We start from the raw sequence: 27,073 nt of genomic DNA, 5'->3' as shown, positions 1-27,073 counted from the left end.
CAGTAGAGGAACATTTGGTGATCTCAATTATTGTGTTAAGTGTTCATATAGTTGGTACTAAATCAAAATCACAAAATAATTTACTTAGCTCAGATCACCATGAAACATTGTGCTAATTTTTTTCAGGAGTCCATTTGCTTTCATGTTTGCCAACAGATCGAAGAACTTTCTTTAAACGTAGAGAAGAAATATTCTAACTAGTGCTTTACTTGTACAAACATTCAAAAATACACGTGCTGATAATTTTCTAAATGCTTGAAATAATTTACTTTTGAGGAGGTACCTATTTTCCTTCTACTTTAGTGACCTCATTTATGTTAACTGCATTCAAAGATACATGGCCTTATTGTTAGATATTGCCCCGACCAATTTCAGCGTTGTCAGCGTCTGTGTAGTCGTGTTTAAAATATGTTAGATCTGCAGTAATGAGGTTTCTCTGGATATCCACTTAAAGCATATTTTTATTTTTGCTTTTTTGTTTGTTGGCTTTTGCTTGTATCAGCTTGCAATCTCAGCATTTGTGAAATATTTTCTTTTTCCAATTAGGGAATTTAACTTTACATGCAAATCATAATATGATGTTGAATGTCTAAGTTGCTTATAAATTATATCCAATGAGGCACACTTAAATTTAAATATTTAATGTGATGCAAGTTACAAAAGTAAGCCATTGTTTAATCTTATAGAGTTAATCACTCTCCTTTGTGCACATATTTCCAAAACTCTCCTAAGTGTGGATTTTAGAGCCCTAAAAAGGTGGAAAATCATTGTTCACCAAATTATATAAAAATATTTATCTAGTAATTTAGTACTTATCTAGTTAGCTCAGATCCAGAGGAACTTAGTACTCCCTCAAGAATGGTTTGTGGTTAGAATTCTGGAAGAGTAAGAGCTGGTGAATATGTATGCTTTGTTAAAGAAGATTTAATTGTTTCATTTGCTTTATAGACATGCCCAGGATTGAATAGGGAGGGCACACAAAAGCATCTTCAGGGCATTTTGGCGTCTGAGGAGGGTGGCGAATACAGCGCATGTGGATGAAACAGTCCAATTGTTACCTCAAATAATCTGGAAACAATCAGATCACCCCAGTCACTATTTGAGGACAAGAATAATGAGCTGGGAGCCTTTTGGGAGAAATGCGTGCCGCTGAAGTTCTGCTCACAGAATGAGTTTTTCACATCAACAACAAGAGGTTTCACCATCAAACCTCTGAGCTGGAAGACTGATTTCCTGAGTGCATTTTTAAAGAATGCCCATTGGAGATATTTGCTATACAATGTATAATAATTTGACATTCTTTGAAGCAGCCAACAGCAGAGAAGGATCAGAAAGATACAAACTTTTAAGACATTGCTCATTCCAACTCACTTTGAACTTTAAAGCCTCTTTTTTAGCAATAGCAGGGTCTACAATGGGAGATCAAACTTGGAAATCACAGCTTGAAATGCCCATCTAGATGAAATCATGCAGAAAATGAAACAGATCTGGCAGAACTAGGCTGTGGTCAGGGAAACAAGACAATGTCAGAGAAAAGGGCAACAAGTAGATAATCAGGACCCATTTCTCTTCTTTCCCCCAGCTCTCTCTTCTTTCCACAGCCCAGCCTCACATCCTAGAGCAGGAATCCTAAGAGTGGATGAAAATAAGGCATGTGAAGACCCAAGTTGAAATGGTCAGAGGATTCCACGGGGCTCTTGTTGGCTGGGCGAATTTGCTGTGGCTGAACACATGCGTGGCAGGGGGTTAAGGAGGTAGACAACTCTGGGATAATCAAGATCTACCAGATGTGCAACTACTATATCTATCCAGGTCAAAGATCTGGCAGCTTGCAACATCAAGCCAAGTGGGGGCTAGAGAGATATTGATCCTCCTCTGTGACTCAGAACCATCTATGTGCATCTCTCCCTTCTCTCCTAGATGATAAATTTGTTGAGAGAAGAGATGATCTTAGACTTCTTTATACTATCCCCAGCACCCTGTGTCCCTGCAGCATCTAATATATGAATTTTTGTTTATTATTATTATTATTTTTTAGTGTGTTTGTTGCTGTTCACTGACTGGCTTTTAATGTTAGATGAGAACTTTGGTTTTGTTTTGTTCTTAATTTAACTGGTACTGGTGGAGTTCCAAGTGTCCTTTTTTTCTAGGTCACTGACAACATTCTAACCAAGGGAAAATTTGCTCTCCCTGCCCTGTCTAGCTATATTTTGAGTTAATACTTCATTGGCAAAAATCATTAAGAATGACTCATTTCTCTAGTTTTCCTTTTCCAAGGCAGCTGCTGCTGCCAAGCTGTTACAACTGTTCTGGTGGTGAGTGCTTTCATGGGCTTGAGAGAAGTGGAGTAAAAACTAATTTTTTGTGACCTATAATTTTATAATTTGCATTTAGGAAACACAATCCATTTTCTTACTTCCTGTCTCTTATGTCTCTGTCCTTTACTCTGACTAAATGATTTCCTGGATTAGATTTGCCTTAAAGCTGAACTGACAACAGAAGAGAAAAAGGTAGTAGACTCATTGGGAAATAAACACACAGGTTCCTGGAGCATGAGAATGGGGGGAATCTTTGTTTGACCCTTGAGGACATAATCTTATTGAGTTTTAGTGACTTGTCCAAAGTCACATAATGTTTACCACTGGTTATCACAGAATTCAAAATTCTTAAATTGCAGTCCACTGTATTTTCTGGTCAGTGACAACTGCTAGTTCCTGCCCTCAAATAAATAAGAAATATACACATGTTGCATGTGTTACAAAAACATAAGGCAGCTCTAAGAACTGTTGTGTTATAGAATACAACTTTAATGTAGTTAAAGCATTTTAATGCTTAAAAAAAATTTTTTTTCATATTCCCATGTGTTATGTCTCATGACGACCCCATGACATTTGTCTTTTCTTTATTCTCAGACTGAGGCTCAGGAAGGGGAAAAGGTTAATAAGGGGTGAATCTGAGACTCAAAATTAATGCTTTTTAGTTTTAGTTTTTTATGCCTTTTTCTAGGAAAGACACCCAGAGTCCTAGTTGCCTCTGGTGGACACAGACTTGTTTACTTTTAATATCCTTGCAAAGTCTATCACCATATACTTTCCCCTAAGGAGACCAAGTTTCTTTCTCTTTAGGCTTTGTAGCTAGACTGTGCATCTAGAATTATTTAAATGAATAAGGTGGGCACAGCCCTTTGCCTTCAATCCAAACTATAGCTTGCTTTAACTCCCCATTTATGTTATCCTAAATTGGTCTGTGAATTCAACACTGTAAGTTAAATTTGTACGCATAGCTAGCTACTTTTCTTTTCTGATCAGAGCCAAAAAAATAATGCAAACCAACAGAACAATGAGATTAAAAATTAATAGAATTCTGTTTCAGCATTCCACACTGAGTGGCTACTCATTTAATACATTTAATGAACATCGACTGTTTTAGTATGATAGAACTCTTACCCTGGGAGAAGACACTCATAACATATTTGGGGATCATTAAATAGTCATGCATACATAATCATAATAAAATGTGATCTGCTGAAATTTGGTATTGAATATTCCTAAATTTCCTTTTAAAGTCAGAACTCAAGTTATCAGGAAATGTACCACTGGAGTCCCTCTGGTTTGAGAACATTGACTAAAATACTAGCATCTCCTCTAAACATTTCTTGAGTGCCTCATAGGTGTCAGGCTCTATGAGTGGTCCTGGGGAGTCTCTCAAGAGTTTCTGCACAGGCCCATCTATTCAGGTTAAAATAATAATAATGATAATAATAATAATAATAATAATAATAATAATAATAATAAAAGGCCTAACAGCTTCCTTTAAGAAACTTAGGATCTTTCAAGAAAAAGAGATACCCATAGGCAATTACAGTGCATTGTGGTTAGTGGTCTGATAGAAATATAGAGAGAATTCCAAAGGAACCCAAAGAAGGAGCATAGCATCCAACAAGAACGAAGCTGGAGGAGGATCTGTGGGAAGGAAGAGCCACAGTCAGAAGTTTGGAGGACAACTGGTCATTCCAGCAGAGGCACCATCTTGGATGAAGACCAAAGGAAAGATACAGGCCCCGAGAAAACAAAAGGTATTTCATAGAGGACAGAGTACAATATTCAAGGAGGCAAATGGCAAAAATTAAGCAGAACTAGAGCTGCCTATATCATAGCCAGAAATTTGAAAGTTATTCTGAGGTCTACAGTCCATAGCAAACTTTAGAAAAATTGTACTGACATATCAATATTGTCCTTACCAAACCGGAGAAGCCGACTTAGAAGGAGGCAAGTCTGGAAGCGAAGAGGCAGGTTGGAGAAAATAATTCATAACCTGAAAAAGATGTGGGGATGATCTGGCCAAAATAGTGGTAGTCTGAGAAAGGAGACAAGCGAACAGATTTTTGATATTGAGAAGGCAGAATTGAGAAGAGTTTTTGGCTAATTGAGGGGCAGGGGTATTGTCAAAGCAGGAAACTGGAGTGTGGTTTATGATTCTGACTCAGATAAAGGAGGGATGACTGCGTCCCTCCATTGGAGGGGGAACACAGTAGGAGGGAAAAGCTGACCATTTCAGAAGCTATGAGAGAGACAGAAGGAGCACGCAGGATCATGAGTGTGCAAGGGTTGGTATTACTTGGATTACTTTCAAATATCCTGAGAAAAGGCAAGAAGAAATTGAGTGTGAATGCGTTGTCACTTAGAATTTTTTTGTAGGATTCTATCCAGACTATTGTTGCCCAGAATGGCATGGACTTGAATGTAGATACCTGGAATCACTCATACAGAATTATTTCTAACATCGTAGAGGAGGGTAGAAAGTTAGTTAGCATGCTTGCTTTGATAAGAAACATTGCCCAAAACACAAGTCGATACTTTCAAGAATATGGGCAAAGTTCCTTGTGTGATCCAAATAAGGAATTCAAAGGAAATAAAATAAGTCACTTGCGGGAAACCAGTGTAAGTACAGATCTACAGACTTAATAGCTCCTCGTTCCTACTCAGAGGCAACAGCCCTCAGGGTTTTCCCATCACCTCCATTGAACAAGATTATCTCTCTCCTCTGAAATCCTTGAATACTGCATACCATTTTTAAAACCTTGATCACGGATTATTTTGTGTTGTAGCTGCTCTTGTGTTTGTGACTTGCATATGCCTTACCTTTCCTGGTGGCCTGCATGCTCCTCTATAATTTCTATGCAGAACTCATTGGACCTCCATATTTGATCACATAATAGATGTACAATTAACTAAAGGATTTGCGAAATTAATTTTTTTAATGGTGCTTTAGTTTTTGGGTACTCATACTGGGAAATGCCATCAATACTTCAAATAGCTCCTTTAAAAGCTAATTGTTTTAATGAAAATGTCAATCAATTAATCTTTATGGCTACTGGAGGCCATTGCTACTGTATCTTAATGAATTTGAGTGATCAGATGTTCTCCTTTAAGAAAATCTTCCCAATGAAAGAGACCCAATTATTTCAATAGAAGTAATAGACAATGTCCTGGTATAAGGAACAGAATTAAGAGCCCAATTATAGTTTAACTATGAGATAGTAGGTTACATGATTTGTAAAATGCATATGTTTCAATGGGCATGTTTTTTTCCACTGTGTGTGTGTGTGTGTGTTTGTGCGCATGCATGCATGTGCCTCTATGTTTATATCATTGAACTGTGTTTTATTTTAATTTGAAATAGCTATATATTAAGAGGTATGATATGTATGGTGCTGTGGGGAGGCTGGTAGGGATTTTGACAAGGATACATTCCTAAGAAGAGGTTGTGATTTTTTTTTTTTTTAATTATGCTATACCCCAAGACCTAGGACATGATAGAAATAAAGTAAAATTAATTTATTAAAATAACATAAATCTATTCTGCTTATTTAGTGTTTTCCTGAAATGGTCAAATATGCAGTATAGGATAATGACAACATGAAAAAGGAACATATATTGAAGGGGTTAATGAGAGAAAATTTGAGAGAAATTCACTAGATCAGTCTATCAGCAAATATTTACCAATTGCCTGCTCCAATTTTTATACTTTATACCATGTGGGTTTCTAGGAAGAAGTGTAAAAAGTTCCTACCTTCCACAATCTGTAGCATTTTTTAGCATACTGATGCTATTAGAAAGCATTCAATTAAATTTAAATAATGTAAGAGAAAGAGGTAGAAGGAAGCTTATATTAATTGAGCATATGTATGTGTTAAGCAAAAAATGACCATTTGTTTCCATATACATGGTAACTTCATTTTATAGCTGAGGAAACTGAAACTTAGAATTATTAGATAAGGACTGAGCCTGGGGGCTCAGTCATTAAGCCTCTGCCTTCAGCTCAGGTCATGATCCCAGGGTCCCGTGATCAAACCCCACATCAGGCTCCCTGCTCAGCGGGGAGCCTGCTTCTCCTTCTCTCACTCCTCCTGCTTGCGTTCCCTCTCTTGCTCTTTCTCTGTCTTTCTGTATCTTTCTGTCTTTCTGCTCTCTCCCTCTCTCTCTGTCAAAAAATAAAATCTTAAAAAAAAAAAAAAGGAAAAGAATTATTAGATAAGTTGCTCAGTGTCCCAAAGCTTGACATTTCTGCTCCTCTTGACTGCTTCAACAGAACATGAAAGGGAGATACCATTCATGTACAGTATTATCAGGCAAACCTGAACGTGGCTACATTCCTTGTTTTCTCAATGAAAAAGAAAAGCCAAATAAAACATTTTGTTCAATTTAAATAATCAAAAGTAAACATTTAGAGATGTTGCTGTAATATTCATTTGTCTACTTAAAACTGTCTAATTGATTAAAGTTTAGTATTACATGTGCATTTAATGTTACATATTGTAAAATGTGTTTCTTTGGAAATATTGCAGTTTCATATTATCAAATTATATGAGCATTTTTATTTGAAGTGCTCCTGGTCAGTTTTGACACTAACTTTATCACCTTCATTAGAGCTACACATTTAATCATCGGCTACTTTAAGTTTCCAAGACTTACCATCTTTACAGGTGTCTCGTATGTTTGAGATAGAGCACTTTTCTGTATCTACGTATTTTGATTTTGAAACCTCTCAAATTATTGCAAGCACAGTACAATGCCTTTTGTTTTCTTGAGTCATTTGATAGAATGTTGTTGATTTAATGTACAAATACCAACCGGAAACTTTCTTGTATATTTCCTATGAAGAAATCAGGAGTCGGGGCACCTGGGTGGCTCAGTGGGTTAAAGCTCTGCCTTCAGCTCAGGTCATGATCCCAGGGTCCTGGGATCGAGCCCCGCATCGGGCTCTCTGCTCAGTGGGGAGCCTGCTTCTTCCTCTCTCTGCCTGCCTCTCTGCCTGCTTGTGATCTCTGTCTGTCAAATAAATAAATCTTTAAAAAAAAAAAAAAAAAGAAAGAAATCAGGAGTCAGCAAACTGGCTCGCTGACCAAGTCCTATCTAGTGCCCGTTCTGTAAAGTTTTACTGGGACGGGGCACACTTATTTGTTTACCTATTGTATATGCTGGCTTCCCTTATACAATGACAGAGTTGAGTAGTTATGATAGACATCATGTGGGCCCTAAAGCCCAAAACATGTACTTTTCCCCTTTTTATGGGAAAAGTTTGTCAGCCCTTATCCTACATAATCATAACACACCCATCGAAACTAGGCAATTAACGTGGCTGTAGGACTACCATATAATCCTCAGAACGCAATCAAGTGTCTAGAATTGCTCCAGAAATGTCCTATAAGGATTCATTCAGAATGTTGTGTCCTATTTTGCTGCCATAACCCTTTAGTCACATTCAGCCTGAGATGGCTCCATGAAAGCTTGCCCTTGACTTCCATGTCCTTGGCCCTGTTCAAGATTACAGGCCAGTGATTGTGTACAGTGGCCATCAATTTGGATTTTTCTGATGTTTCCTTGTGATTAGATTCAGGTTATGTATCCTTTTGGCAGGTCTGTCATTGCTAAGCAAACCTGCCTGGTCCTTCTCATCACATCCTTCCACGTACACACGGTGGGGATTTGTTCCCTTCGATCTCTCGATTTACGTGATGTCCAATAGGTTGTCCCACCGTGGCATTATTTTTCTCTTTTGTATTTACTAAGTACTGTGTCCTTTTGACAAGTCTACACTTACGTTCTCAGGAGTATGCACGTGTGTTTATGTGTGTGCATCCAAGGTTTGATGCAGGGAGAGGGGCTCAGTCCTTGCTTATTCTACTCTGTCAAAAGGTCTTTGTACTCTACGTGAAAATGATCTTGCAGGCTAGATCCCCTTTAAGATTTTTCTTCCTGATCCTCTTTAAGATCAAGGAAGTTACAATTCACTCATGGTGCCATGTTAGACCCTGAGACAGGTGGCGCACAGAAACGTAAGGACTAAAATATCAACCCACAACCTCATTTAGTGAATCCTTTACATTTCTTTACGTGTATGTTCTGTGAGTCCTAGTCATGTGACACCTGGGAGATGCAGTCTATGAGACAATGTTATGAGAACATGCTTGCCTGTCTCCAGAGGGCTCTGAAGAAACTCCTAAGTTTTCTGTGCATTGTTACCTGTAGCAGACCCCCTAGTTCTACCACCATCTCTCATCTATAATAGTTGTTCCAGAAATAGTAATCTAATGAATGAATGAATAAATGGGTAAATTTCAAGACTGGCCTTATAAGCTAGCATACTATTTTTTGCAAAAGTACTTCTGACTATTTCTTTGGAAATATATGTTGTACACAAATCTGAAGGTTATTGAAAAACCCCCGCATAATTAAAAATATTGACTTCTAGGGGTGCCTGGGTGGCTCAGTGTGTTAAAGCCTCTGCCTTCCGGCTCTCTGCTCAGCGGGGAGCCTGCTTCCTCCTCTCTCTCTGCCTGCCTCTCTTCCTACTTGTGATCTCTGTCTGTCAAATAAATAAATAAAATCTTTAAAAAATATATATTGATTTCTAGAAATATAAACCAATAGCCCAACTTTCATTTGGACTGTCTACTGTGCTTCAAATCAAATCAAACAAGTTGTTTAACATCCTACAAAAAAAGGGGGTGCCTGGGTGGCTCAGTCATTAAGTAGCTGCCTTTGGCTCAGGTCATGATCCCAGGGTCCTGGGATTGAGCCCCACGTCGGGCTCCCTGCTCAGGGAGGATCCTGCTTCTCCCTTTCCTACTCCTCCTGCCTGTGTCTCTCTCTGTCAAATACATAAATAAAAATCTTAAAAAAAAAACACTGACTAAAACTTTTTAAAAAATCAATTTAATATCTTGGAGCTGGGAGGAAGCACTCTTAGAAATTTCAGACAGGTAGGAAGGCAAATAAAAATAGGTGCACCTTTAGCTATATACCTTGAGACACTGAAAGCCTAGTAAATAAACAATATTCCTTTGTAAGTTCTTTACTGAGACTCACACGCAAGAGGTTATGCCTAAATTTTTATATACTTTTCCCCATATCTCGCAGATATTTGAAATTTATTCTTCCTGCTCAGATTCTGCCCCAAATCAAAAATATTCAGAGAAAACCAACGCACCGGCATTTTCTCTAACTTCTGCTGTGTTTCATTCATCGGTGAGCTAAACTAGAATGAATTCCAAAGACTCGGAAAGGATTAGGTTAAGATACAATCTTGAAAATACTTAATAAACATAGGGAACTGGAACACATAACATCTAGCCAGGAATCCAACTGACTTCTGCTCAAAGTGGCCACCTACGATAAGCCTACAGGCTTGCCGTGTATGAATCCACAGATTTGATTATATTATCCCTCCATTTCCTTAGCCACAGGGATAGAGATTTTGCCGGCATGTCTCAATGCCAATCCAAACAATGATATGACTTACCACTTATAGCCATGGTGCATATTCCTCGTCAGAAGGCTTTATGAACAGAAACTCATTAATCAAGCAGTCATCCTGAGAGGCAGACTGGAGGCAGTAGCTGAGCTTGGAAGGTGTCCGGAAACTGCCATACCTGGTATGGAAGCGTGCATTCACGGACTCGTCCGTCAGTGGCTAGATGTCAGTTGGGCTTCCTAAACCACTTCTCTGATACTCCAGTTCTAGTTTCTGCATCTCTAAATATTTTATAGTCTGTGTATATCAGCTCCAAGACAGAGCCTAACCTGGGCCCTCAGATCTCTATTCGAAATCCATCTTCAGCACATATTACGTCTGTGGCTTTGGGCAACTTATTTAAATGTCTGAGCCTTCATGTTTTCATCGTAAAACTGTGATCTTTGTTATCAAGATTTGTTGAGCAGATTTTACTACATGGCATAAGCAAAGGACATAGCAAGGTCAAATTACACTGCTTTCCATTAATCCTTTGAGAAAAAAGCATGTTGTACCTGCTTCCCCCAAACGGGGTCATCTGTCTATTATTTAGATCATGTCATCAGCCTCATCCTCATATTTCCTTTACTGAGTGTGAGTTTTGGCCACACGATCCCATGCGCATGTGTCTGTATTTATATACAGTTCATCTCCTGGAGGCTGTGGGTGTATGTCAAGTTAATAAATGTAGCATATAAATACATAAAGTTAGAAGTGATTCATTAACTTTAAACGAATAATATTTACTTTAACTCTCTGAATGAATATTGTTCTCATTTTATAGCTGAGGAAACCAAATCTGGGCGAAATTAAGAAACATGAGTACTGTCAAGGGACTAGACAATACCTAAGCTGAATTCTAACCAGCCTGTTTCACTCTGGTGTTTACCTGCTGCCTTCTAATTTAAGGCACCATCTGCAGCAGAATGTCTATAAAGAGGAGAGTCTAAGGATTATGAGCCAATCAGATCATTTGACTCATATTAGCTGCTAATTTCACCTAGAAGTAAGGACTGGGTTCTCATTCTGTAGCCAATGGGCTGGACAAACTTGGACACGTAATTTGATTTCTCAAAATGTGGGAGTATAAGAGATAATCTTAAAAACCTTTCCTATTATATAAAACATTGATAATTAATATATATCTGAAAATATACTAGAAATCGGAGATGCAATTTAGGACCATGAATTGCACCCAAAATTTTGCTTGCAGAAATATTTTGTTTCACTTCTTATTTATGCATATAAGAACATATTCCAAAACATCATATATCTCAAGATGCTTTCCATATAATAAAAGTGCCTGATTTATGTGTACAGATCCTTGTAGTAAGCAACTATTCTCCATCGCAATGTTGCATGTGAATATTCTTGATCACTCAATGAGGAAAATGAGCAAGTTCAATACCCCTCTTTGAAAATGAGAATATTTGGTCTTCGAGGGTTTGAATGAGCTCATGTTTGTGAATGTGTGTGTGTCTCCCTTAGAACTCAGTCACTGCTGTAGTGGGTTGAATCGTGAGCCCACAAAATGTATGCCCATTTTCAGGTTCATCATGTGACCTTATTTGGAAATAGTCTTTACAGGTGGATAATCCGTTTAGTTAAGAAGAGGTTCCACTGGGTAAGGGTGGGCCCTTAAATGTAATAACTACTCCCTCAAGCGAAGAGGGGGAAAGACACAGACACTGCTGGGTGGTGGTAGAGATGGCGGTAAGAACTGTGGGCGGCAGGTCCTGGCTGTCCAGCATACTGGTGGCAAGTCCTGAGGGCAGCTAAGCTGCAACAAGAGAGGGTTGGATTTAGAGAGGGTCATGCTCCAAGTTGAGATTTCAGAAGGGTGAACTTATTGGTGACGGTTTTGACAAAGGGATTATATGATTGAGGTGAAGTGGAAGAAAAGGTCATTTGAAGTACAGAAGAAAAACAAAACGAGAAGCCAAATACTTTATGTATGTTTCCAAGACAGTCCCAGAGTGTGCCTGGGTGTGTCCTCTTCCCCTCATCCTGGAAAGATAGACACTGTGTCCTAGCCATCTTCATATTACTAGTGCTTGTCAGAATCCTGGTACTGAAAAACTCAGGAAAAGCTTGCTGCAGGACTGAGTTATTGGAATTCTTAGATTATCTATTATCTATTTTCTATTTCTGATTAAACTGATTTCTAAAGGAGTTTCTACTCCAAGTAATTAGTGCTATGCCAGTGTATTAACATTCATGATACAACTGGAAATAGACAAGAACAATACACACCACCCCACACACACGTGTGCACACACACACACATACGCACACTTAACCAGTGATGCTGTATTTTGGAAAAGCACAGTATAATGACACATAAATGACCCAAAGAGAATTCAAGCAGGGGAAGACGTCATGTGTCAGTCTGTGACCCAACGCAGAGGGATTGTGCTGTCAGCGGGAGCTCTCATGGCAGAAAAAGAGGTTGAAAGCCACTTTCTCCATAAGTAGTATGTTTATGTATTATTCACAGTAGCAAATAATTGCAAAATGTCAACATTTCATTTTCCTCTTAAGAGCTTCTTTTGATTAGTGACCTAATTAACCATTAAGAAGAAAAGGTTTTTTAAGTGTAAATATGAAAAGAGGGAGTGTTTCCTAGCAGCAATTTGTGATCTTAAAATGTCACAGGCAGGCACATCACCGAGGTGCTACCAGCCAGCACTTTTCAAAATGTGACTCTGTGTCAGGAGCGTGTGGCGTGGATGTGTTTGGTTTTTCTTTCTTTTTGTTTTTTGGTTTTTTGGTTTTTTGGTTTTTTTTGGTCTTTATTCTGAAACAAGCAATGCAAATATAGATATGGTTGCCCAAGAGATTTCCTTCCCTTTTTGAAAACCCTTCAACATATTCTCTGACAGCCTCAGAAAGGTTGTTTTTAATCTATTTAATTTGAGGCTGTATTCTCTGCAGATAATGACACATTTTCTCTTTCACTCCGTGACTATAGATTGAAAAAAAAAAACCAGAACCGCCACACACACACACACTCACACACTCACACTTACCTACAAGGAATGCACAACTAAACACAATACATAGACATACATATAATAAACACAATACAACACACACAAAGATGCACTCTACCCATGACACATAAGAACACACACACACACACACACAAAATGCACAGATTTGATGCTCTCACATACGTAACATGCATACTTCCACATATTCATACAAACATAAGACCCAAATGCATATAATCACATGGCATATTTATATAGGAATTTTAAAGGCAACTCCTTAAGACCTTATTTCACATGTCAAGGTGTGACATCTCCTGGGAGATCTCAGTTGGAAACATTTCTGAAACAGCCGTTTCTCACAGTTGACAGTAACCTGACCTTTCCTTCCAGCTGCCCACAGGGACCAGGGATGAGCAAGATGCATAAAATGAGAAAACACAAACAAACAACAACCCTAACCATGTAACTTTCTTTTAAAAAGCCCCAAGTCCGTTTTAAGTGTAGTCTACCTGATTTCTACCCCGTAATGAAATCATGACGTTATGTTAGTAGAAACAAAAATATAAGAACTTCTCTTTGGGGGGTGATGATCAAAATCAAAGTCTAGAAAATATGCCATATTATCCAAATTAATATAAATTAAGTTATTTTATAAATTTTATTATAGCAAAAAAATGCATGAAATTTCAGCCATGTTTAAGCCCCATCAGCCTATTCTCCCAGTGTTTTATGCACACACACACACACACACATATTCACACACAGAATCTGTAAATAAATCTTCCAAGGCAAGTGAGGTTTTTTTTCCCTTTTTCTTTTCCCTTCTGAACTACCAAGCATAAATAGCATGTGCTAATAATTTTTGGTGAATAAATGAATCTGTCTTTAAGAATAAGAATTCAGAGGGAATTAAAGCATTGACTAGTATGTATAATATATGATTCATTTAGCAACTACTGAGATCCTACTACACGCCAGACACTGCACGAGGTCTTATTAGGGGGCAAAATGAGAAAATCCTTGCTTTCCAGGAGCCCCCAGACTAACGGGAGAGACCCAACTTCCAGGAAATTGAGGCCAGTGCTAGGATGAAAGAACTCTGCGCAGGGAAGTACTAGAAAGCAAAGGAAAACAAAGGGAACAAGGGGGGCAAGGGGAACCCGTCTCAGTTCCCTCCTCACTCCTTGAACACAATGTAGGATCGCGAAGGCCTATGAACCGAGGCAAAGACAGTCACACAGAGGGAAAGTAATCAGAGCTATGTGCTGTCAGTGATGTCACAATGCCTGTTGAACATTGTAAACACACCCGTAGCTGCGAATTTCCACAGGAAATACAAACTGCTTATGAAGACTTTTCAGATCTCAGTTTGGATATTATCACAATCTTGCAGTTGAATTCTGAAAAGTCACGTTGACTCTGTTGAGATGAATAATGCTCCCTTATTTCTTTTTCCTATTTGTGTCCCTTCCTTAGACCTCTGGCTTTTAAGGGTTCCAGATGCTGAAAGCTTTTTGCACGTCTATGTGGATATGTGTCTGCATGTGCCTCTGTGTATGTACACAAATATTTGTATGTAGGTGCATGTAAGTATACATACACATATCTATGTGTGTAGGCATATCCTCCAGCTCTTTGTTCTTGATCAGTTGGCTCCAATATGCACCACTGATTGTCTTAGAAGGGATCATTCCAGAAGTCACTGCATTTGCTCCAGCCCAAACACTGGCAGTTGCGAAGGTCAAATAAAGTAGCTTGTGTCGCGGCTTCTCTGTGGGAAAGATGATCTCTAGAAACATCAGGAGACGATGTCTGTATGAAGTGGAGTACACCCGCATCCCAAGAGAGTGAGGCCATGCATTCTGGTTTGGAGCAGGCAACCCGTCCCCATTATCGTGAAAACAACTATTCTGTCCCATACTTTTAGCAACTGATCATTTTTTGGGGGGGGGTCTTGTGCCATTTCTTTACTTTTTGGCTTAAACCTATATATGACTCCTTAGCCCATGGACTCTCTAACCCTGAGGATGAGGGTATTATTGCCAAATCCTCTACTAATGAGGTGAAGACCAATGCTGTCTTTGAGAATGGAGATTCCCATGGACACCTGGCCAGTCTCATCATTTCATTTCATATCTGTATTCTCTCAGAAAGATTTGGTAATCCATGATTCAAACATGACATTACTAGTAGCACTATCGGTAAGAGAAGTGTAACAAAAGATGTTAAGGATTCAGGGAAAACATCTGTGGAGGTGGGGAGGGGAACAAAGCAAAAAAAAAAAAAATGTCAGCTGTACATATTAGAAGTTCCTGGATTCAGTCTGTTAAAGAAAAAGGAAACTTATCTTTAATCATTTGTAAAAGGAAAGAATTAGAAGAAACAAGGTTTTGGGTCCAATAGCCTCCTATCTCCCCCATCCACAGGGCTCTGTTAGAAGCCGGTGACAGCCCCTGTGTGGAGTAGATAACGTCACTATCCAGAAAGGACCAGCAATGGGCTGATTTTTCACTCATGCTTCAGACTCCTGTAACCAGACAATGGCTAAGCAGGCTGTGCAGAAGGAAGATTGGCAAATCACGAAAGCAGAGACTGATTTTCTCCTTTATTGCCTAAAAGCAGATGAAATTATCCTTACATAACAAGCAGTCAGTAATTCTGTGCCAATTGCCTGAGCCTCAATCAGTCTCTCCTCGTGGTTATGGTTATCTTTTCATCTGATTTCAAATCTAAATCTCTTGGTTACTGAGCAAAGGCAGGTGACTCCTCAGCACCCTGCCTGTAGCAAGCTAGGGAAGATGCCCTTTTCATCCTACCAGCAGTGGCTAAAGTATCTCTTATTTTTTTGTTTTGTTTTGTTTTAAAGACTTATTCATTTATTTGAGAGAAAGAGAAAGCAGGGAGGGGGCAGAGGGACAGGGAGAGAGAGAATCTTCAGCAGGCTCCACAGAGCCAGACACGTGGCTGAATCTCATGACCCTGAGACCATGACCTGAGCAGAAATCAAGAGTCAGAATCTCAATTGACTGAGCCACCCAGGTGCCCCAGTATCTCTTATTTTTATATTCTATTAGTTCCTGCAGAGTGTATGGCCGTTCCTAGGTTAGTTTCTGCAAAATTCATCTCCCCAAAGATCTTGAAGTACAAATCATTACAGTTGATCATTAAACTCACCAACTGTTAATTTAAAATTTATGGAAGTGAGACATTTGAAACTGGTTCCTGTGGACACAGAGTCCCCTAGCAAACTTATTCTTCAAGGAAAATATCTATCTTTCTGGACTGATTCTGCTTGTATTCTGTTTGAAGACAGAGGGGGAAATGTTGATTCTTAATCATGTCTTCTCTCCTGAGAGTTTGTCCAAGAGGTCAAAGGAGATGAAAGACTGACACACAGAATTTCGTTTTGTAAGGGGGTGCAACTCTCTCCTGGTTTGGGCGATGCAGCCACTGCCCTTTCTGCTTTCGCTACAGAATTTACCCCTCATCTGTCCACTGCCCTTCACCTCGGCTGATGCTCAATTTAGGTGCCATTACCTCTCAGCTGGACATCATCAAGACGCTTCCAACTGGTATCCCTGCTGTTACTCTTGCCAACTTCAGTGCTTTCTCCATAGAAGCAGTTACTTTGAATTATGTCACGTTCCTGCCTGGGCCTCACCAATGATTTCTTATTTTCCTTAGAATGAAATCCAGCTCCATGTCCCATGTACTAGTGGCCTCCTAGGCTTCAAGATGAACAACTCCCTGCCCTTTCTATTATATTCTCCTCTCCCTGGCTTTGTTCGTTTTTTTTCTTTGTTTGTTTGTTTGTTTTTCCCAACAGAACACTTCAGTTCTATTTTCGGGCCTTGCACTTACTATTCCCTCTGCCTGAACTTAACCTTTCTGGCTCCTCAGTACCTCAGTATTAGTTCAAATGCTCTCTCTTCAGGGAAGCCAACTCTGATACACCATGTAAGTGTCACTACCTATGACATAAACCTAGTCTCTGTCTTTATAGCACTCGGTGCTGCTTGGAATTATAAGCATACAGACAATGGTGGTTACCCAATGGTATTGTCTCTGTAAATATTTAGTGAAATCTAGTCTCAACTTCTATCATGGAATTATAACTTTATTAGTATAACTATTAATCTTTGATATGCTGTCTACATCTAAAGTTGTTCCAATCACATAATTTCATGGTTGAACATTGAGTTATTTGGAAAGATTTTAAGATACGATGTTTTCTAGTAAAAAATTCTAGTATGCTGTCAAACCATATGGCCTGCACTAGGCAAAGAATAACATGATTGTGAGCATAGAATGGACCGGGTTCTTAGCAATATGCCATAAAACTTGCCACTCCACTGATATGTGACCTTTATAGCTTGTAGCTTTTAGAATCATATTCTTACCCAGTGCTGCATATCACTCTCATTAAAATAACAATTAACCCTATACACTGCTGAGTGGCGTTAGTATCTTTTACAAGAAAAGCACATGATTTCATTTCATGCAAAATGAATATAAAAGGTCATGCAAATAACTCAACTGTTTTCTTTCTATAAGTCACCATATGAGCTGGAAGAAAACCAGCACAACTTAATTCACAGGAACATAAGCCAACACCTTCATAAGGAAGATAAAAGTGAAAAAAATCGAAGCAGGAGAATCTTACCTGTAGAGTAGCATGTAAAAGATGCAAAATTGGGTACCAGAAGCCATGTGTGATAGATGGATGGAGATTCCAATCCATGTATGGCTGAAAATTCAAACATCCTCTGACTGGATGGATATATTCTGCTGCTCTATTAAACTCAGACTTGCAGTCCTGGGTCATTTGCATTTGCATTAATGACTTTAAATTAATGCAATAGCTTCATTAATGCATATAGCCATTATTTGATTATCCAATTCACAAATAGGTGTTCTGTTTTCAATAATGATAATAAAACCATTTGAATTTGAAGATGTTGGAGTTAAGCTAACAAGTTCAACAACTATTAGGAAGTCTTATGAATGGGATAAAAGGAAACATTTTATTTATAGTTGACAGAGAACTCCATTGTGTAATCTCCTTTTCATAAAAATGCAAAGACGGGAAGATAGTTGCATATTTTAAACTTCTAATTTCTTTCGAAATATGTACTAGATAGCATGATTAAAAACCCAACTCTTTGTTGATCCTGGTTCAAATTCAGAAGCTATCTTCTTTTCCAAGTGGAGAAAACACGGACAATGTCCTCCAATACCATTAGAAGATTTCTAGTGAAGAGAGTCCCTAATAATCCTGTAGGAAGTGTATGTTGTGGAAGTCAGCCACACAATTTAACACTTGATAAAAATTGCACAAAGGAGTATTATTTGTCAGAGCATAGTTTGATAGATGAAATTAAAATATGAATAAAAGTGTATGTTGAAAGAAAGACCTCAGGATCCATATAGTGAAAATTTCCCAGCTAACGTGGAGTCCTTGTATGGCACAGATAAATATGGTCATTTAGTTCAGCTATCATATTTCTAGTTATGATATCACCATTATATAGCTCTGAGTAATAGAAGTTCTTTGCATTGAGAATAGAAGTCCAGGAGATGCCTGAAGCACATTCTTTTACTGTCTTTGAGGTATTTACCATTTATGTTCCTCTTCTATATACAACCCTCAAAACATTTTTTTTAAAGATTTTATTTATTTATTTGACAGACAGAGATCACAAGTAGGCGGAGAGGCAGGCAGAGAGAGAGGAGGAAGCAGGCTCCCTGCTGAGCAGAGAGCCCAATGCGGGGCTCGATCCCAGGACCCAGAGCTGAAGGCAGAGGCTTTAACCCACTGAGCCACACAGACACCCCAACCCTCAAAACATTTTGAGATACCTGTTTTCTAGTAAACACCTCGACCATTCCTCAGAAGACAGAGTTTCTAGTTGCTTAATTATAAAACCAGTTTCTAGTACAATGTCTTGCCTGGATTCCTTTTTGATGGATTTGGTTTATAACTAAAATGTGATATCTGGAATTAAGTGCAGTTCTTTAACCATGGTCTATTACTCTTTTGATTTCAAGGTGCCATAATTCTATTAATGTAACTCAAATTTTGTTAGTCTTTAAATAGCCACATACCTCATCATTGGCTCATATTGTCTTGCAGTCAAAATGTCTCGTATTATTTTTCTAACTATCTCATTTAAATCTTGCAAATTGCTTCACCAGAATGTGGTGATTTTACTTGAGGTAAAAAGTCCAAAGGAATCAAAATGTGTTTTTCTTATCCATGCTGCCTAGTAGAGTCTCCCCTTATTTTCCAGACTTTACATTCACTGGGTGTTTGGTTCCCTGATTGTGTTTTTCTGATTTACTCTCTTTTATGTACCTAAAATATTTCCTCTACCTCTCCCAGTTTTACCAAACGTTCAAAGCTCAAATCATGTGTTTCCATAATGTCATATTTTCTAATAAGGCCATTCCCCAGTGTCCTTATTCTTTCCTCTGAATTTTCAGAGCAAAAACAGTCAATTCCCTTCGAGATTAATCACACATAATTCTACACTACAATGGAGCTTTTCACAAATATGTACCCTGGCAGCCCAACTAGAACATACACTGTTCAAAGGAAGGGATCTGCTATGTTGAATTTTCCTTAACATGCTTCAATGAAGAATCAAGTAAGCAAAAGCCACTCAGAGAATGCTTGATCAATAGTAAGAAAAATAAAAAAAAGATTTGTTTGTCACTGTGGCTAAGAAAAAACTAGACTTGGGTCTTCACCTTGAAGGGGTCATAGATTTGCGAAGATTCTCCTTTCAGGCTGATTTGATCTTGGCCTTGAGTGCTGAACTGCAGAAGGCATTACATAGAAAGAGAGTGGTTCTAATCATTATTTCTGGATTATCTACTCTGCTCATTTTCAAAAATATAATGTTGCTTGTTAGGCACTATTTAGATTTTCCCCCTTGTTATCTTATGCCATTTTAACAGGTTTTGATGTAAGAAGGCATTTGCATAATATTTTCCTGGCTGGACTCTAGGTATATTGTCTTCTCTTTCCCAATCTCTGCACAATGCAGTAAGTATGATCCATTCTAACAAGCACAAAGAAATAATTAAATCTTAGTATGTGTTTTGTAGATACAGTCTTAATGTCTACACCATGAGAGACTCCAAGGTGACACCAACACAGTGTCTTACTAAGTATTGTTTGAATGGCTGTTAGTCATGATGGCTGTTAAGTGTGGGTTTGTAAACTACTCCCTACAGTATTCATGGCCAATTCATTACATTCTTTATGACATTACCAGTGAGAATACTGGTAACCCGTAGATGTGTTTGGATGGACTCAGACATTGTAATGACCACACTTGCATGTGTAATTCCAATCAGAAGAGTGGCAATCTAGTTCTGGGAACATATTTCCTGTAACTTTTCCCTAAACTACATCATCATTCGTTCTTTCAAAGTAGGTTAGGGCCTGTATTAAAGTAAGTTATACTTCCAACAATCCTAAGAGGCAGCCACATACTGGTTCTGGATTGGTTGTGACTTTATTTAGATTACACCTGTTGGGTGGCAGAAGGAGTAGAAAACATTCTCTGGTCTCTTTTACTTATACATTGGTGTGGGGTGATAATGTTGTATTTTGATTTATTTTGAGCTTCAGCATTTCAACTAATTAAGACCAAAATAGTCAAACATTGTTATTGGCTCTGCATTTGAGAGCAGTTTCTTGAAAACCTGGCTTGGATCCAAGGCAACTCTCCCTCTCCCTGGGGTGGGGTTTTAGCAGCACGGTTTTCTACTGTGACTCGGGGTGCAAACTGATAATCTCAGCAAGTTCACAAGGTTTCACTTTCTATTAGAGAAGGAGAACAAAGGAACAACAGAATTAGAGACAAATGATGGGACCAAGTGTCAAGAAGAAGGTTCATTAAAAACTGAAGACAAACCTGCACCTGAAAAATGTTTGCATCTTCATAGAAAAGGGCCCGTTCTGGATTCAGTGACTGATTTGTGGGGGGTCACAGTGACACAGGGAAATGGTATCCTTTGTTCACCAAAGCTGCTACCCAAACAACCCGAATTTCTAATCTTTCTTTCTGAAATACATTTTTCTTCTCTCTTTCTCTGAACAGTCATTGAGAGGCTTAATTAATGAATTAGTATTTGCAGAAATCTTTGATATTCCAAGATGAAAGGTTTTGCGTAAGGGTACAGCATCGGCACCAGCAGTAAAATGTCCTCTTGATGACAGAATGCATGAAGTGCTAAACTGGAATGCATTTGACAGCTGCAATTAGAGAGGTTTGATCCTGTTTTCCTCCTCTGTTTTTATCATGTACATTATTCCCAAGGATACGAGGCTAATAGGAAAGGTAAATTCTCATTGGCCAGAAATTGTTGATATATATACACACATACACATTCCCCAGTGGTTAAGGCAGGTGGAAAGTTTATGGGCAGCCTCTTTCTGGGGCAATAAAAGCTTCTTTTATTTCAAATTCTCTTTTTACACCAGTTGCTATTACTCTGAAAAGCTCCTGGCATTTGGAAGGCAATAAGCAGGGCATAAAATCCATTCTTTCTTGAATAGGTCCCATTCCTAGGACTGCTTTTAAACTAACTAGTTTACAGCAAAGAAACAGACAGCTGGGTCTCCTGCAAAGACTCTCAGGGAAAGCAGGGACCAGAGACCTGCTAAGTACCTGAGTGTAGTACATGATCTGTGGGTAAGATACCAACTGGATCTAGAGCTATTTTCTTACACAACTGAAATTCCTTGGATGTAAAATATAATTAAGTTGACAGAAATGATACCAGTTGTGGAGAAAGGAAATGACTTTTAAGTTCCCATTTTCTGCAGAATACCTCTTTCTTGGTTTAGGTTCACTGGAAGTCTTTTGAGAAAATGCCCTCTCAAGTTGGGGTAGGGATGTGGAGGAATGTAGAATTGGGGTAGATATCCGTTGCCTTCCCAGGACAATAAATTCTACACTGAATTTCCTAAAACATTTTAAGATGATTTAAAATCATTTTAAAATGATTTAAAATGATAAATCATTTTATCATTTACCTTGCAAAATGTGGGTCTACATGGCATCTTTGTAGTGTAAAAATCAAACCAGAATATACCCCATTATATGTCCGAATGTCTGTCAGGCACCAGCGCCTGCCAGCCAGCAGCCGGTTTTCTCCCTTCTTCCTTAAGAGGAATGGTCATCCTTCTCTGTGGGAGGCTGGACTGGCCAAGATGACCTCACTGATTTGGGCCTGACATGAAATGAAATCCTAGGCACAGGAGATACGTGTGGGCATCAGTTGCTGGGATTCTGGAGAGGAGTTTATGAATGTTCCAAATAAGCCCCTGATAGATCTACTCTTGTGGTAACAAGACCAATTTCCAGAACCACAGTGAAAAATATCTAAGGATGAAGGCAACTCCTAGTTCAGAAATAACTTGGAAACATGGCCTGAATTTGGACCAGTTGCCTTAAGTTGTATCTTAAATTGGGTCCTGTTCATGCCTTCCAAATGGTAACAGTGCAAAACTACCTACTGAACACAATGGCAGAATCATAAACACCTGACAAATAAAAGGTGCAAAACTTCTCAATTAGTAAATACTTCAATGGAAAAAAAATTATAAAAAATGTGGGAAGTGAGTTGCTCCACGAGGAGGATTTTAGCCCTCACACTCTTCTATAGGCTTTTGTGCAATAATAACAGCATTTGCCTGTCATTACTTGGTGCGCAAGTGTGATTGGGTAGCATCCAACTCCATTTTTCTGGGCAAAGGAACAGAGAAACATGTTCCAGAGAGCTAGAGGGGAACCTGGTAGAGAATCTCAGGAGAGGGGATTAAATGCAAGGACTATTTGTATTTTCAAGAGGGTTTTACTTCACCTTTCAAAAGGGCATTAATAAAAGAATTGTCAGGAGATAAAATTGATAGAGCCACTTGGGGAGCCGGACATGAGGCCAAGAACCTGGCTGAAGTGTCATGGACCGAGGGAGAGAAAGGTTCTCTCACAGAGAGTTGGTGATTGGCCCAAGACTGTGGTTTCCTGATGCTTTCTGCTGCCATCTGTAATCTGAAAATGTAGTGTGGGTTGATTTTCTTTCTGTTAACTTAAATTGCTTCCTGTGATGTTGCTTTGGATAATTGCAAGTATGGTTATGCTATAGATAATTTCTGCATAAATGAAATGGCAGTTTACTGGCTTTAAAATACATATCCAAATCCTCAAAAGCTTTATTCAAATCCACAACACAAACAAGGTCTCTGTGGGCAAAGGCATAGAGAGACAGGCAATTCCATTATGAGCACTGAGTAGACACTGGCCGTGGCTTTGTGGCCCACAGCGGACATTGTTCAACTCAAGAAATTTTAGTTTGGAGCTGTACTTCAAAGTAATGAATAGCTAGGAAGGTTTGCAGTTAATCCTCTACTGTTGTTAATTTGGAAATAGATAAGGGCTGGGTCCCCTCCTGGGATAACCTGTTGATGGAAAAGAATCCTAGAAATTCTCCAAGTCCTACATTTTGCGCTTCCACTCTCCTCCTTCACTAGATTTCTAGAAATGGAACTGACCATAGGTGAAGGTAAAAGGGTAGCTGGTTTGAAAGTCCTTCGGTGCATGGTTGGGTTTGAGGGGAGAGAGGTTGTGTTTGGGAAATAGTGCTTGCCTCCCACAGTCGCAGTCACACTAATGTCATTTGGTCCGATGAGAATAAACGAAGGGGTGTTTGCTACCTGTGAAGTTATGTGTAAAGCAAAATGGTAGTTCTTCCAATTTATTATGCCTGGGAATTTTGCAAATTCTGATGGAGGGTATTTATGAATTTCAGATGAAACCTCTGGTCAAGGACATTATACATTTACTGATTTATTAACACATCAAAATCCTGAAGCTGGCAAATCTCTTTCCTGTCCACTGGCCAAAGGGTGTCTTTTTTTTTAGCTCTCAGTTCTTGCCCACCTATTTCAGGCGTTTGCATGACCCTTTCCTCTCTCCAGCCATTTCCCACCCTTGCCGTCATTTCTCTAATTCCGTATTCACATTCAGATTTTTTTTAAGGTTTTATTTATGTATTTGACAGAGATCACAAGTAGGCAGAGAGGCAGGCAGAGAGAGGGGGGGAAGCAGGCTCCCCACTGAGCAGAGAGCCTGATGTGGGGCTCCATCCCAGGACCCTGAGATCGTGACCTGAGCTGAAGGCAGAGGCTTAACCCACTGAGCCACCCAGGGGCCCCCACATTCAGATTCTGAAGCTGATTAACACTCAGGCAGTGCCTCTGTCCTGGAGAGTTCCCGCTGTAAAGGAGGGGACGACGTTTAGGTTTAGGAATCAGGAGAGTAACTTAGGAGAGATAGTCTCCATGTTCCCAGATCACATTCAAGAGTGCTTAGTAAACTTTGCATAAAAAGTGCTTTTTCAATTCAGGGCAGGTTTATCTGCTTTGGGTTCATAGTTTTTATGTCCTGTCGTATTATCAATGCATTCTGACAATGCTCAGCCAAGAAAGTAAATTTGCCTCACAGTATGACGATGGGGAAATAGGAGCCCTCAAGATGATTGTTTCGAAAATTAGCAACCTCCTGCCAAACTCCTTGAGACTTCCATCAAATGTTTTAATTTGAAATTTTATGATGATCTGGATATTTTGGGTCCAAACTATAGAGGGAAGCGGAAGACTCTATGTGGCTACAGTCTGTATTCACAGTGAAGTCATCTACTTGTACCTCTTAGACACGTCTGGCTAACTCAATCATCGGCTTTCATTTTCCCCAAGTACAATAATTACCAACTCACTCTTCCTCTTAACAAATTCAGATTTCTTCTTGTAAGTCTACATAGTCTTATAGCAAAATCTGTGCTTCAAACACTAGTAATTATCAAAAGTTTTAGTTAATATGTTTGTAATAGTTAAATAAACAAATAAAGGTTTGCATAACTATAATGGGCATTGCAAAACTAATTTGTCTTTGTATAGTTTGCCATCTGCAATAGAACATAGGTTATCTCATATTTAGAAACCAGATTTTCCTTATTTCTGAACCGATCTCTCTCATTTATAAAAGTAATATACAAAATTTAACTAAATTTAAATAATTACCATAAACCTACTCTTATTTTTTATTTTCTGGAATCGCTCGTCATTAAAACTTGGCTTTAAGTAGGCATAATAAAGGCAAAAAAAAAAAAAAATGAAGGCTTCTGACAAGACCAGTCAAATGAAGTCACTTAAATTTTAACTTCTATACAGACCTCAACATTTGAGCTTGGAATTTCTTTACATGAAGCCAAGGTTCATTCTGGTTTTAACAGAACTGGTCTCCTTATCACTATTTTAATAAAGATTTTTTTTTAATTTATTTATTTGACAGACAGAGATCACAAGTAGGCAGAGAAGCAGGCAGAGAGAAAGGAGGAAGCAGGCTCCCTGCTGAGCAGAGAGCCCAATGCGGAACTCGATCCCAGGACCCTGGGATCATGACCTGAGCCCAAAATAGAGGCTTTAACCCACTGAACCACCCAGCTGCTCTTAATAAAGATATTTTTAAAAAATCTTACAACAGGCCATCAGCCAGAATGCTATCCCTCATTATCAGCAATCACTATGGATTTTAGGATGAGATTTATGACTCGTGTATGTGTGAGAACAGTCGTACCTTTCATCTACTATTCCTATTTTGTTTAGGATCTTATGGGAACTAGAAATAATAGTTATATTCCTTATGATATTTATAATAATTGTCATCTTTCTAGAACTAATGATCTCCTAGACAGTTGATAATATGCCCCTGTTGCACTGTGGAGGAATAGAAGGCACTCTAAAGTGTCTATTTTACAGTTATGTAAACCTGGATACAGGACAGGTCATTTACTCAAGATCCCTGCAAAATGTTAGGGACTTCTTCACACATTATCAGATGCAGAAGAGACCAGAGTAAACGCGTTCCTCCGCACTGTCCATCGTGCTAGTGTAGTATTTTGCATTTATCTCCAAATATATTAGGGATATATTCAGTAAGCAGAAACCTTGAGACAGAAGCTGGGGAAACAAATTTTCTATTTTATTCCTCAATAAAGATTAGTGATACTGGCATATAAAAATAAACAAAAACAACCAAACAAATGCAGAGGAACGCAATCCAAACCTGCAGTGGCTGCTCCCTGAAAAGTCAAAGAATGCTTCCTTAAGAATGTGATCCTTGTTTATGCACCACACCCAGTGCTCCATGCAATACGTGCCCTCCATAATACCCACCACCAGGCATAAACAATGAATGCTGGAACACTGAAAAGAAATAAAATAAAATAAAATGGGAAAACAAAACAAAACAAAAAACTAACAGCACCTATCCAAAAAAAGAAAAAAAGAAAGAAAGAAAGAAAAAAGAAAAGAAAAGAATGTGATCCTTGTGTTTAGTGCTCCCCCAGGGCATGGGGCTGATAATAGAGGAGAGAGGGGAGGCCAGAGTGTAGAGCATGCCCGAGGAAGGAAAAAGGGATCTATAGGACTGTGGAAGGGTAGAGCAGCTAGAGATGAGATCTGAAAATGGGCAGAGAACAAGTCATTGGGGGATCTGGCTGACCATGCTAAGTGGTGTAAGGTTTATTTTAGTGGAACAGAGATAACCTGACCAATTGCAAAGAGAGGATCTCCTGGGGAGGTACTAAGGAATGACAGGGCTGGATGCAAGAGGTAGTATGGTCCTGTGTTAGAAGAATTTGGGGGCAGACAGGAGGAGGTGATTTTGACATAATTAACATGGACTTAAAGAATGACAGGAGAGTTTAGGTGACCTAATTTAATGTCCAAACCTTTGACACTTCTGATAATGCACGGAAGAGGTACCCCAATAATTATGCCAGTATGATAGTCAACAACCAGAACTGTCCTGGGCCACAAAGGACATATGTTCACCCAGAGGATAAGGTCACACCTGTCCATCCTTGCTGGTGACAGAACCTAGACATTAGAAGAAAGGATCCTTAGCAGCACTGTTCAGGAAAACAAGAAATACAACAGCTTAGGACACTAATACTCACAAGAACTCTTGCATTTTAAAAGACTCTGTTGGAAGAGCTGTAATGCTTTAACTCCAGCTAATCACTTTCTAATATTTGCAGGCGCTCCAACCCAGATTCATCACATTAGAACTCTTAGGGCTAGAGCCTGTGCATTAATTTTTTAAAAAACATCCACAGATGTTTCTGCTGTAGAACCAGCGTTAGAAACCACTGAATTAGAATAGGACCTTCTTGGGAGAATTGTTCACATCCTAAATTTCTTTGTATCA

This window comes from Meles meles, chromosome 12 (genome assembly GCF_922984935.1).
Source record: "Meles meles chromosome 12, mMelMel3.1 paternal haplotype, whole genome shotgun sequence".
NCBI classification, from domain to species: Eukaryota; Metazoa; Chordata; class Mammalia; order Carnivora; family Mustelidae; genus Meles; species Meles meles.
The sequence above is the reverse complement of the archived record's forward strand: the minus strand, read 5'-3'. Positions refer to the sequence as shown.